At 35.1% G+C, this 15,080-nt stretch overlaps 1 protein-coding gene across 3 annotated transcripts in view; it reads right to left on the bottom strand.

The window, feature by feature from the left end:
- Window positions 1–15,080, bottom strand: part of LOC138695065 (putative ankyrin repeat protein RF_0381) — a 49,717-nt gene that overhangs the window by 11,057 nt on the left and 23,580 nt on the right. Inside the window, exons 1-4 of one of the 3 annotated variants that reach the window (XR_011331042.1) lie at window positions 13,553–13,955; window positions 9,429–9,575; window positions 5,385–5,523; window positions 2,886–3,053 (exon numbers count right to left, since the gene is read on the bottom strand). The gene's annotated coding sequence lies outside the window, so the exon portion shown is untranslated. Of the gene's footprint in view, window positions 1–2,885; window positions 3,054–5,384; window positions 5,524–9,428; window positions 9,576–13,552; window positions 13,956–15,080 lie in introns of those variants that run through there. The other 2 variants (XR_011331043.1, XR_011331044.1) reach the window with 2 other exon arrangements.

Genomic DNA, 15,080 nt, shown 5'->3' with positions numbered 1-15,080 from the left:
ACCAAAGAATACTACTTCCTCACGTTGACAAAATTTCATCAGATTCTTCCCTGCCATTTTCGAGTAAATATGATATGTAAGTATGTATGTAAGTAATACAGTATAACACGTGGCACCAATGCAAATTCCCCAGAAAACTATTATAGTAGAAGTGATAGGAAGTACACTAGAAGGAGGTCGGATTAGCAAGAGTCTAGTGTAACCTTAATAATATCTCAAGTCTTTTTTTCAAAATAGAAATAATAGAAGCCTTTCCCCAAAAAGTCGGCACTGATGTCGTCCACACTTTTTTATAAAGAGTTAATGGTGCTAAGCTTGCCTTTGGACAAAGATGCTTTATAAATTCAGGATGTATGTTGGCTAGATCTGGTGACTTCCTACTCTCCAATGCATTTACTGCTACCAGTACATTAAGTTCAGCAGAAATGAAGATTTTATTTAATTTATAATTTTTATCTCTCTTTACATGGTTCACTTTTTATTCTTCCTGAATTTTCTTTGCTTCTTTGGGTAATTCCTGACAATTACAGTAGTGTAATATTTTAAGCAAGTATGCAATGTATTTATTATCAGTTAAAATTTCTTATCCAATGCCATGAGACTGATGGTATTTAAGCCATTCTTCTTTGAGCATCCCAATACAATGCTGTTATATGTCTGTTTGCATTAGTCAGCTTGGTACATTGACTGAGATGGTTCAAATCCATTATGGAATTTGGTACTCTGCATCCTGTCAGAATCTAGAATGTTGAATCTATATACAGTGAAACCTCAATAAGACACTTTTCAAGGGACTGATAAAAATAGCGTATTAAACAGGACAGCGTATTAGAGAGTGTGTGTCATTTTTGGATTTTTTTAATTTTAACACAACAGTATGAATCATCATAAACATTTGTTGAAATTTAAGGCTTAAATAGCCTATGTAATCATGCAGGATAAAAAGTTACTTTATTTTCTTTCCTTTCAGAAAATGTCAGAACAAATACACTGAAGTGCCCCTTTATTAAAAAAAGTAAAAAATTGTTTTCTGTGTTGTGCCGTTTTAGTTTCGGCACTCTGTGTTTCTTTCCTTATTTCCTTTTTCTTCCTTACTTATGTCATTTTTCTTGTTAGTTACCCTTACTGCTCATAGATGACATTCTATTCCGCCATTTTAGGTCTCTTTCTTCCTTTTACAGATAGCTTGTTTTCTTTCCGCCATTCATGGTCTTTTACTTCTCACGTATAAGGAGCGAATTTATTTCATCATGTAACATAGGCTTTAGATTTTCATTGGCCCTGCTTGCATTCATTATTAATTAGCGTCGGTTCTCCTGGGAGGGACGCTTGACACGGTGGAGTCTTGGGTCAACATTCGAAGTGTACGGTTGTGTGACAGCCACTGAGAACTGAGATTTTGGTTTGGCAGGGATCTATGATGGAAGAACTGCTGTAACCGAGACTCGATCGGGGATAGTATCTAACTACATGTGGAAGTGTGGTCGGGTTATGGAGTGATGGGCTGTGTGATGACGGTGGTATGAGAGTTGAAGAGAGACCATTGTTGCTTGGTTTCGAGACTGGCCTACCAGGGATCATAACAGTTTTTTTCTATATCAGTAATTGTATGTTTCTTTTGATTAATAGTAGTATATTTGATTTCATACAGGATTTAGATAATTCGCGTTTGTTTAAAGAATAAGCTGGCATTCGTCAAGTGTATATTTTACATTGGTTGTGTTTGGTTTTGTATTAGTGCTTCCTGGCACATCCGACAAGTTTGGACTTGTCTAGCAAGTTACTTATACTTATAATCTGTCAGTATAGATGGTGTTACTAGTGTGTGTAATGGTGAATGCCAATTGAGTGACGATATGGGGCAAGCCAGTTTCGATATAGGTGGCTGTATTTCTACTGCATCCTTTTTGTTCATTTTCCAATTACCGGAAATGCTAATTAATAAATGTAAACAGATAGTTGATTATTTATGCCGAGTGTTTTCTTTTGTACCACCTCACCCATGAGACAATCGACCCTATCATACGTTTGACGGCAGGGTAAAATTGAATCATTTAAGTATTATTTACTTATTATTTATAACGAGTATTCAAATTAACCAGAGGCCCACCGTTTCAGTGTTGCACTTGATCCAGTACTATGAATAATTGCATTTTCCACAAGATTTAAATCAGAACTTACACCAGTAATTTGACTACTAGAAACATTAATGAATCTACGAATCACAGATACCTCAGCAAGGGCTTCGTTGCGAGAAGGATTTGGAATGTCTACCACTTCCATTTCATCTTCGTCGAGTCTTCACTGACAATGCAATTTAAAACTGCCAGCAAGAAGGACAGTCTCTGAATACAGTAGTCTTGAAAGTACTAAAGGGTCGCATTCCATTCTATTGTATTCACCAAACAAAGACTCCTACACATCCTTGAATATGTGGGCGCTAGCGGTAAATGTAGAATTCCAGGAAAATTTTCTCAGTATCCTTTAAAGTACGGTATTTTAGAATTTTCAGCAGATGAAAGAGTGTATTAAATTAAACGGGATGACAAGCATATGAGAAGCTAATTTACTACGTTTAACTCTAAAGATTATTCAGTAAGATGTCATAATTAGACCGAGGATTTGCATGAAAATGTAAGTTTTTATTGGTACATCGTATTTAAGAAGTACTCATACATTTCTGCACTCAAACTAAGAATTGCTTATCACACAAGTTTTGGTGAAAAAAATGCGTATTTTAATTTAATATCACATATAATTGCCTATTTTGCCATTTCTTTTACGTTTTCTACACATATTTGTCAGTAAAATTAAATTTATAGTATTAAAAGGAAACTATTTAATACTTTTTGAATGAGAGTAGTCACCTCGATTCCCATACTTACCAGTTTATGCATGTTTGCTGTCAGGGGCTAGGGTTCAAGACTGCTAAGAACATCCTGTCAGAGCGCCACCCAACTAAGAGGATGATGTGCACCGAAAACAGCTCTCCTTATCTTCTGATAAGGTTACTCCAGATGTTGAACCTCTACTTTGTACTTGTTCCCAAACACCTAAAATAAAACAAATGACAATATGATGATATATGATATATTTCGTCACAGCACTTCTTTACATATAATAGTGTACCTCACATTTCTGTATCCGGTGCCACCATTAACATACTGTATTATTACAATAACACATTATTTGCGGTACACGTCTACACAAATACTCCCAATTACACTATGTACCTTTTTTGTTATTTGGTCAATCTCCCCTTCAGTATTTCTCCTACATTTCATTTGCTATTCTCTATTTGTTCCTTAATCCTAATATATCTAATATTCTATACTACTTTCACACCCCCTTATCCTCTAAATTACTATTCACTAAATTCTCAATTTCAATTTATCTCTATAAATTATTATATTAAATTATTTGTCCTATTTGTTCTTTGACCTTTTCTCCTATCTTTCTCTTATATTCATTTACTGTTCCAACGTTCAAATGTTAGTACTAATTTTATGCTGTCACTTGTTCACTTCTCTTAACCCTTTCTCACTATTTTCTCTCATTCCTATTTGTGCTCACTTTCACTTTCTCACTATTCTGCTTACATTTAATCCATTGTCACTATTCTCACTTCCTATAAATAGCCTACTTATAATTTTATTCAACACATCTGCTTACACACTTTCTCTCTCCCCTATACTTCTCTATCTTTTCCAGTTTCACTTTGTTTGCACTTTTTGATCACATCCACATTTTTTTAAACGTATCAAATATCTCTGCTATATCCTCAGCTGTCGCAGGTTTTGACCTTTCTTTACTGTTCGTCTCTGCCTTATTTCTGTCTTTGTCTGTCTTTCTATTTATTAAATGACTATATACACATGAAGTTTAAATTCTTTGTAAACTGTGCTACAGCAGCACATGGAAATAGCATTGGTTTACATCTTTAATTTTGTGTTTGGTTATCAAAACAGTATTCCAATAAATTAAAATAGATGTACGAGGGGGATCCAGGAAATAATGACTGTTCGCGCATATCCGCCACGCAGCTGACTCCCCTTCCTTGTTTGAAGGTCAACTGGCTTCCTTAACATGTGTTCTCATAATCTTGTGAGTACTGGTTGCAACAAGTCGCCATTGTGCATTTTGTGTTACTTCAAAATGAACGACGTGATTGATAATCCCGCCGACTGTGAGCTGAGGAGTGTGATTCGATTTTTGAATGCCCGACATTTGAAACCTGCAGAAATTTACCGGCAATTGAAAGAAGTGTATGGTGATACTGTAATGAATGAAAGAAATGTGAGAAAATGGTGCGAAATGTTCAACAATAGGCGAACAAATGTCCACGATGAAACTCGACCCGGACGCTCATCACTCATCACAGAAGACCTGAAGACTAAAATGAACGACAGAATCTTGCAAGACAGGCGCACATCACTCGACGAATTGCATATTGCCTTTCCTGACATTTCTCGTTCTTTGCTTGGTGAAATTGTGTCGCAACATCTTGGCTACCACAAAATCTGTGCACGACGGTTCCACGGCAACTGAGTGACCAACACAAAACTCAGAGAATGGCCTCAGCATTGACATTCTTGATGCGATGTCACACAGATGGAGACACCTTTCTTGATCAAATTGTGACTGGTGATGAGACCTGGGTGTCTCACAACACCCCAGAGACCAAGCGCCAATCACGTCACTGGCATCATCCCTCATCACCCAAGAAACCGAGAAAATTCAAACAGACTCTCTCAACACAAAAAGTCATGGCTACTGTCTTTTGGGATCGCAAAGGTGTTCTTTTGCTGGATTTCATGCCAAAAGGCACTACGATCAATGCAAATCGTTATTGTGAGACTTTACGAAAACTACAGCGAGCCACCCAAAACAAGAGGCGAGGAATGCTTTCGAGAGGAGTTGTGCTTCTTCACGACAACGCCCGCCTGCACACTGCCGCTTCAACTCGAGAATTGCTGGATCAATTCGGTTGGGAAATCTTTGATCATCCGCCCTATAGTCCAGACCTTGCTCCTGGCGATTTTCACCTTTTCACTAAGCTGAAAGACTTTCTGGGTGGTAAGCGTTTTGGAAGTGATGAGTTGAAGAAGACAGTGAACACCTGGCTTAATGAACTGGCGGCAGAGGAGTATATCACGGGAATTCTAAAGCTAGTGAACAGATACGACAAATGTTTAAATGTAGGTGGTGATTATGTAGAGAAGTAAAGGAAGCTTCAGTTATGTAACAGACTTTGTTTTTTCAAATAAATATATTTTTTTTTAATTATTACAACAAAACGGTCGTTATTTCCTGGATCCCCCTCGCATTATGTTCCCTCGACATTAATTACAGTAAAATGCAAAGCATTTTTGAATGATACTTACCAGTTTACACAAATTTGCTGTCAGGGGTTGTTGTCCAAGTGCCACTGAACTAAGAGGTTGCTCTGCATCAATAAGTGCTATCACATCTGACCAAGTTGCTCCAGATACTGAATACCTACTCTCTGCATGTCTCCGAATGCTTGAAATAAAACAAATGACAATATTCAGCCGTTTTCTTACAAGCAGTTTAAAGTTTAGGCAAACTTTGTAATAGAAATATATGGAAACTACATTGGTTTACAGCTTTGATTTTGTGTTCAAAAATGTCCTATTCCACCACCACTGTCAGATGCATTATGAGTATATTTTCTACAACATAAATCTGCAATGTTTTAAGCATATGGGCTATTCCATCTCAAATCGACCGAAATATAGAGAAAATTGATCTTGCAATTTTTAAATACAATGAAACTTTTTCTGTCCGTTGACAACTGCGATACAATGCTTTGTGCAAAGTTTTAAGGCATCAGAACTTCATAGTGTTTACATTAATAATATTTAAATTTATCGTATTTTCATAAAATTAGCAACTTTAAACTGTTGTAGCTCCGAAACCCTTTCACTCAATTATCAAAATCATGGTTTATTTTGATGCTGAGACATGTAAACAGTTTTTCTTACTTTCTATGGAAATGGAGAAATTTAGATTTTTCTTCTTTAAGCTGCCTTTGACCACAAAAAAAATATTTTTAAAATATATGGTTAGATTCCACATTGAAAGTACAAATAAACACATTTTTTACTGGTGCACCGTTGATAAGAAAGTATTGAAAATATCAAATAAGGAAAATGAATAGTACGCACGTGAAGTAACCAGCTGACTGTGAGGCGGGAGCTAGCCAAGACAACCAAGGTCAGGAGACAAACACGTGATGTTTAGTCTAGAAGCGCATAGCTGGGCTAGCTTTATCACAAGTTTTCATAAACACAGGAGTAAAATGACGCCCAACATTAGCTTATCTTCAGCTCTCGGCCAGTGCGTGGGGTACTGCGCTGTTCAAGTCTAGGCGCGTGAAAATAATTTATTTAATACCCTCGAAACTTACTGCCAAGCCACTAAGCAAACAATGCCGAATCCCTCTTAATAATGCAAGGTTTTTTCTCAATATTTTTTACATTTTTACTAATTGGCAAAAAGCCTAAAAGTAAGTAAAATTAGATTATCTGTCTCTCTGCATACAATAAAAATAAGGATTACTTCTTAACATAACCTACCAAATGTCAGCTTCAAAATGAGCTCCCGTTCAATGTTCTGCAGTAAATGGTTCCAGAGTTCTGAGCGCTGAAAGAGGCTTGTTTTTATAAAATACGCTAAATTTGTCGCTCAATAGTACGAAAACCGTTTGACTTTCGATAGTATATTTTTGAAAATGCACTCCCCTCAGCACCTTGTATAAATAGGGAAAAAATTCGAGTATTAAAAAAAATTGAGAGGTTTTTTACTGATCGATTTCATATGGAATAGCCCATATACATATATTCTTTTTTAACTTTATTTATTATCAGGTTTTACAATGTCCTAGGACATCATCCTGTGCCCATTTTCAGGTTCCATAGCCTTTCCCCATTCCTCCTCTATTCTCCCATATCTGATCTTCCAATTCCCTTTCTCTTATTGTTCTAATTAATCCTTGTATCCATATCAGTTTTGGTCTTCCCATCTTCGTTTTTCCCATCAGAATCTAATCTTACACCTACTTTGGCAATAGCTTCTCAACCGAATAATAACAGGCATTTCCCAATTTGTTTTGCATTTAAATTCTTCTCAAGTGTCCAAGATATTTGAACTTTCCCACCTTTTCAAACAATAAATTTCCAATTTTTATATTTCCATTTCGTACTATGTACTGACCACGAGACTTACTTCCAAACCTATCTCTTTACTTGCTTCAAGTAAAATTCTCTTGTTTTCCTTATTCGTTTATGGATTTTCTCCTAACATATTCATAAACAAGGAGCTGATGTAACCCGTTCAATTTCAATTCCTCTCTCCTTTGCTTGACTCTCCTAATGGCATACTCTAGAGCAAAGTTAAATAAAGGTAATAGTACATCTCCTTGCTTTAGCCTGCAGTGAATTGGAAAAGCATATGACAGAAACTGACCTATAAAGATTCTGCTGTACCTTTCACTGAGACACATTTTAATTAAACAAACTAGTTTCTTGGGAATACCAAATTCAATAAAATTATAACATAAAACTTCTTTCTTAACCAAGTCGTATGCCTTTTTGAAATCTACGAATAACTGATGTAGTATGCCCTTAAATTTCCATTTTTTCTCTCCAATATCTGTTGAATACAAAAAATCTGATCAACAGCCTATCTATTACGCCTAAAACCACATTGATGATCGCCAATAATTTCATCTACATATGGAGTAAAGCTTCTCAAAAGAAAATTGGACAAAATTCTGTACGACGTCAACAAAAGTTATATTCCTCAGAAGTTACTACATTTAATCTTTTCCCCCTTGAGGGTAGGTACAATTATGGACTCCTTCCATTGTTCTGGTAGTTTCCTTTTTTGCAAATAGCAAGTACAAACTTATAAATTTTATTAGACAATGTGTTTCCATCCTCTTGTATAATTCTGCTGGAATTTGATTGATACCTGGAGACTTGTACTTTTTCAGCTGTTATATCGCAATTTCGACTTCACAAAGCGTGTGTTCAAGTATAAATGACTCAGCAGTTTGTAACTGAATATCATCCTCCTGATCATTTCTATTTGGCCACGTACATTTAGTAGTTGCCCAAAATAGTTTTTCCATCTGTTCACAATGGAATGAGAGTCTGCAAGCAAGTCCTCATTCTCATTCTTGATCAAGTTTACCCTTCCCTGATATCCTTTCTTAAATTCATTTATGCTCTTATATAAATCTCTCTCTTTTTTTTTTTTTTTTGTTCTTACTATTTGTTTCTACCTCATTCAGTTTTTTCTTCAAGTAATCTCTTTTTATTCCTAAGTGTACAACTTGCTTCATGTCTTTCATTGAAATAGAATTGTTTATTCGCTTGGACTGGATCCTGTAAGAATTTCAATTTTGTCTGTTTCCTTCTTTCTACCATGGAACAATCTTCATCGAACCACAGTTTCTCTTTCTTAGTTTCATAATGACCTATGCTCTACTCAACTGCAATTTTGATATTATCTCTGATATTTTCCCATACGCTATTAATATCTAATTCTTCCTCAACTTCGTCAGAACTTCCTAAAGCAGCAAACTTATTTGAAATTTCAACCTGACAATGTTGCTTAGTTTCCGCGTCTTTTAATTTGGGAATATTGAATTTCCTAACATAAACTTGTTGCTCTACTTGCTTGGCTACTGAAAATCCTTTTTCTTATTTTTCCAATTACCAAATAATGGTCAGAATCATCGAATGTCTATTATACTAGTATGTCTAAGTTTATCTATCAAGCTGTGATCTATTTGGTTGTGTGTCAATCCATCTGGAGAAGTCCAAGTATATTTACATATATCCTTATGCGAGAATATTGTGCTTTTCACAATTAAATTTTTTGATGCGGCAAAGTTGACTAACTTAACTCCATTATCATTACTAGTTAAGTGCAGGTTCTCTTTTCCAATAGTCGGTTTAAAAATATCTTCCTATCCTACTTCAGCACTGAAATCCCCCAATAAAATTTTCATGTGATATTTAGAAAACTGATCAAAAGCGTGTTCCAAATCCTTATAGAAACTATCCTTTATACGATCATCTTTCTCTTCTGTAGGGATGTCAGCATTCATAACTATAATATTACACCATCTACCTTTAAGCACTAAATACAATAACTTGTCACTAATAAATTCGACCTTTTTTACTGCTGATTTTATTCTTTTATGAATAAAGAATCCTATTCCTAATTGGTGATTATTGTTTCCTTCTTCATAGTACAAGTAATCTCCTACTGATGATAGCCATTCCCACCTAACCTAATTTCCTATACTCCTACAAAGTCTGTTCTATATCTAGTTAGTTCTTTTGCTACTAATGTTATCCCTCCTGTTCTATAAAGACTTGTGAAATTCTAAGTACCAAATCTCATAACCATACTCCTTTGTTGAGGTTCTGCAAAGAATTAGTTTCAATCCGAGGCTTATGTTGGGGTTTTGTGATGAGTTGTTAAAAGTATCTCCAGCAATCTTCGTCCTGCATCTCTTACTTGGAGGGCTATCCACTGACCTAAAAAAAAAAAAAAAGCAACTGTATGTAGCAAATCTGTTTTTAACTTCAAAGAGCTACGTGCTTCATAACAATATGCATAAAGTTGAAAATACTGTGTGAGGAAACTACGGAACTTTCTACTATATTAGCTTGCTTCATGTAAATTTTATAGATCTGCCTATCAAAAAGTATAAATTAATTTTATGCTCGACCATGCCGAAATGTAGTAATTATACACCTGGTAGCAGTCCTTTAATGCATGTCATTAAAGTACAGGTGTTCAGCCAATGACAAGTCAGCTTTGTACCGTTATAAAACCTCAGCCAATGACAAATCAGCTTTGTACCGTTATAAAACCGCAAGTATCGATTATTCTCGGATATGCAATCGAAAGAGAATTAGCGAAAAGTCACGGAGGCTGAAAATCCAATACTGTCGCAGAAGGTTCGTTCTGTTACTATAATAATTAGCGTTAATTGTAAATAATATTCAAATAAATTCAATTTGTCATCTCGTTTTTCAATTCTAAATCAATTTTCAGGTTATATCAGAGTAATGTTCATCTTATTCTGTGCCAAGGTCAATGAAATTCGGCCTCGGAAAAAATCAATACTTTTGCGTCTGCGCACATCTCACAATTCAGGTCAGTTCGCACATAACCATAATTTTGAATACTTTCAAGTTAGAAATATGGTCGAGCATAAAAAGTCGTATGAAACTTGCCTATAATGGTAATTAAGACGCTCATATGAAAATTATAAAACTCGCTTGCGCTCATTTCATAAACAATCATACTTGTGTCTTAATTACTACCATTATAGGCTCATTGCATAATGTACTATTAACTGAGCACAGAATGTCATGGTAATTTGGTTTAGTTCAGAACAGTGTAATGGTAAAAGATGGCCAGAGCAAGGTGCAGACATCATCTCATTCTAGTACCTTGTCTGAACTCACAGTTTTATAGTCCTATACCCCAAAGAATCTACAAGGCATGTAAAGGAGATACATTTAGTTTTATCTTTAATTTTGTTCGGTTAAATTTTCCAGTACGTTGAGCAATACAGACTGAACTGGAATGAACATGTTGCCAGAATGCCCTCCAACCGCTTGCCAAAACTGATCTTACGCTATATTTCATGAGGCAGAAGGAACTTGGGAAGATCTAAAAAAAAATGCAGGATAGAGACCATAACAGACCCCTAGTCTAATACGTTCAATGGTTATGATGATGAAGTTTCTATGTATAGGCCTAGTTAAAGTTGGTTAGTATTTAAGATGGACATTTTCTAGAAAATCAACGAAAACTGTTACAAAATAAATTTAAAATAGGTATATAAGCAATCTTAAAGAAATTAAAATTGTTGGAATGTATAGCATATAATTAAAAAAAAAGTGGCGGAGCAATTTCAGAGACATATATTCACTATGTAAGATAAAGTCTTCACAGGTATTGGCAAAGAATAGTTTCATATTCATAGATGTCTATGGAATCAGAAAATATTTTACAGAGCTGAATCAACTTTTAAGGAATAACTTGGTAATTTTAAGTTACTTGGCCAGTGGTTCAGGAGCTTTATGAGTCGTTTAGATTTGGTTTCAGGTGTATTCACTGCTGTCACACCTAGACCTAATCTTATATTGACATACTCAATGTGTAGCACTTTCCACTGCAAAGTTATGACTGCCCGAGTCATGCGAAAGTGTACTATTTTTAACCTATTAGCACACAAACTCTGATTAGTTTTTCATGGTTGTAATTATCTATTTAGGCTACTTTGTATTAGGCCTAGTGATTTTAAATTTGTATCATTTTTGCCCACACGGATTTCATGACTTGTCACCTTATACTGAGGTGCTAAACTCTACAATACAGGTATAGTTGGGTTATTTTCCTGATTAACATGTGACCTGTTTTGTGGGCTGATTCCACATACAAGTGAAGTGTGACCCATGCGCACAAAAGAACTGCTACCAAAACAAAAGCAACGTTGTCACATTTACTCATTTCTTCCCAAAACAGAGTAATACATTATCACAAGTTTAATTGCAAGCAGATTTTTAAGTTAACTTTCAGTTAAGTACGTTTTCTTTTCTCAATCGTACTATCAGAGACTGAAATGCTTTACCTGCAGACTTACTAAAGGCTTTAAAAATAGGCTTAAGGGGAGAGGATGGTATTTTTTTTTTAACTTTTTTCCTATTTGGTGTATAAATATTAATTTTTTCTATGTAGAGAGCTCATAGCTGTGGCAACTCAACCAAATAAAAATATTTTGAAAAAAAAAAAATTATTTGGGGGCCCAAATTTGAAAAAAAAAAAATACCCAATGCAGGATTGTACTAAAACTGATATAGCTAAACAGTTTTTAAAGATAGATTCAAACAGTGTTTTTCAATGTATTTGCAAAAGCATGTTATACAAACTGTCTGTAACAGAATTGTGATATTAGTCCCTACGTTTGTAAAATAAACAATTAAAATTCAGTAACAATTTCCTGATTTCCTTTCTTGCAAACAAACAGACGTATTTTTAAAATGAAATCAATTAACAAAATTCTGTGAGTGTTCTAAATTTCATGCATGTATCTTTAATAGTTCAGAGATTATATCCATTTTTGTCTGGCAATGTAGCAAAAAAATTAAGTTACTGGAAACCGATAAAAGCGGGCATGTGACTTAAAAATCCATAGCGCAGGAAGTTCAAAAATGACGTCTCAACATCCGATAAGCGCAAAAATACCTACAAAATGTTATGCAATCCATTCCACACATATCAAAGGGTATTTTAAAGAAAAACATTTTTTCTTTGAAAATTTTATTTACCGGAAACAACAATAAAAGTGGGCGAGTGATTTAAAAATCCATAACGCAGGAAGTTTAAAAATGGCGACTCAACATCCGATGAGGGCACAAATACCCACAAAATGTTATGCTATGCATTCCACACATATCACAGAGTATTTTAAAGAATGTTTTTGTTTATTGAAAATATACTCATTTTTCACCAAAAAATACCATCCTCTCCCCTTAAGGACTTTACTAATAGACGGTAATATATTATACACACTACTTAAAGGGTGTAATTGATATCTTGTTATTTGAAGTGTTCTATCAGCGAGGAAGTGTGTTGTGTCAGTGAAGTGTGTAGTGTCAGTGAAGTCTATTGTGTGAACAGGCTGAGAGCGAATTCTGACAACAGCAGCTAGACTATGGGCACTATTCACTCGCTCAACACAGAATTGAAGATAAACTGTCAACACAAACCAAGTGCTTACTGAATAGCTATAAAGAAGGGAAAACTTCAGCATATGGTTACCTCACTGCCAACAATTAGGCTATCTTAAAATACTAAAAAGAGCAGATTTTGAGTTACATGTGTTTGTCGAAAACACATCATGTTTACGAAAAAGCACTTTTCAGTGCCAATAATTTATTTTGTATGCAAAATGTTGGAATTTTGGTGGAAGAAATTTTAGAACATTGATTGCACCTACCAAATTATGTCTTAAAATACTAAATAGAGCAGATTTGTCTGCGTTTGTCGAATGCGCATCATTATATTTACGAAAAGGCACTTTTCAGTGCCAATAATTTATTTTGTGTGCACAAGGTTGGAATTTTGAAGTAAGAAGGAAAGGGTGCAATCCATGTTCTGGAGTTCATCCAATAATTTTATTGAAGTCAGTGATTTATATAATAAAAATAAAGTGATCACAAATTCAACGATTTTCACTTTCGAAATCATCGAAACTGCCTCAGTGCTAGTTTCACCCTATTGGTAACAGAAAAATCTATACGATATGCCCTACAGAAAAATAGGCAGTTCACAATTATCTAATAAACTAAATTAAATTTTGGTTTCCCTAATTTGTATTCCTATTATAACCCTTCACTAATATTTTGCAACTCATGCTCGTTATTGTAAGTTTATAGTCACTAAACCATGCAACTACTTTACCTTGGAATACCCATACCCACACTGACACACTCACCATAATTAATTTTGATATCCCTTGCCCTAACTATGCCTGATATTAACATGGTGCTGAAAATCAAATATGCATAATGTCTCTTAAATGTAATTCTACACTTTCGTTCATAATTGCATAGCAATTATTTAGATAAGGAAAACAGTTACACCATATAACGTTACAACAATTTTCAAATGCTTTACAAAATGGCGAACACTACCGTTGAGACGCTCTCACTTTCAAATTCGTATTTCATGTTTTCATTGCCAACGTAACATCCATAACATGTACTGTGTGCCTTAATTTTCTCAACATTATTCCTCCATAAATGATAAATTGAGGCTAGGATTAGGATAAAGTATTAAGCTTAGAAACATATGTAGTGATCTATGCTACGGTAACTATCGCTGAAAAAGTTAGTCACGAGGCCGTGATACAGTTGCTGCATTGGCAACACTGAATTACAAAGCCTCTATCCAACGAGCTAGAATTCTAGCCTATTACAGGGGCTCGCTGGTGGCTCTATCTGGTATCTGAAGTTTCTTTCTACAGTACCAAACGTGGCGGGCATTTTGACGAACGGGATCTAAGGACTGCATGAATCTAAAGTTAAATTTTGCGAATTAGATTATTTTAAATGTTGTGAATTATATTATTTTAAAGTATTTAAGACTTAAGGAGGCATCTAATAGTGTTTATACACAGTATTAAGTGTGTTCCTTAGTGCATTCATAAAATATTTATAAATCAAACCATTAGGAAAACGTTTTCTATAACACAGTTTTTAAGTTTCTCGTGTCGCTATAATATAATATATTTTTTAGATTATTTGCTTTCTGTTCTGTTTCTTTTTTCTCGTTCATGGGGTTACATCATCTTAGAACGTTTCAATTATAGAAAATAAATTTTATTACGATGGCCGTACAAATCCTGTAGGCCTGCCCAATTAATCCCACTATTAAAAAAACAAAGGAATTTGTTATTATGCTTTATGCGTAAGAAATAGCTTCATCTCGCTTCTTATAGGGAGTCTGCTAAGATGCATAAGGAATAGTAGGCTATCAATTTAAAATATTAAAATGGGTACTCCTTGAAAGGAGTGAGTTACGAAGCGTAATGAATCATTATTTTCAAGGCATTTTATCAAGTTCCAGTAGTGGCTGGGACATAAGTAACCTTGTCCGAGATAATACTAGTTTCTAATATTTTGATTGTTTCCGATAATTTTCTGTATGGACATAGCCTTCAACTACATAAAATAGTGTAGGATATCTAAAAGCAGTAAAGGTAAAAGGTAAAGGTATCCCCGTAACATGCCATAAAGGCACTTGGGGGGCATGGAGGTAGAGCACCATGCTTTCCATGACCTCGGCACTAGAATGAGGTGGTGTGGTCGGCACCACGCTCTGACCGCCTTTTACCCCCGGGAAGGACCCGGTACTCAATTTTATAGGAGGCTGAGTGAACCTCGGGGCCGTTCTGAAAGTTTGGCAACGAGAAAAAAATCCTGTCACCACCTAGGATCGAACCCCGGACCTTCCAGTCCGTA

This window comes from Periplaneta americana, chromosome 2 (assembly GCF_040183065.1).
Source record: "Periplaneta americana isolate PAMFEO1 chromosome 2, P.americana_PAMFEO1_priV1, whole genome shotgun sequence".
Lineage (NCBI taxonomy): Eukaryota > Metazoa > Arthropoda > Insecta > Blattodea > Blattidae > Periplaneta > Periplaneta americana.
This window is presented reverse-complemented; position numbering and strand designations above follow the sequence as displayed.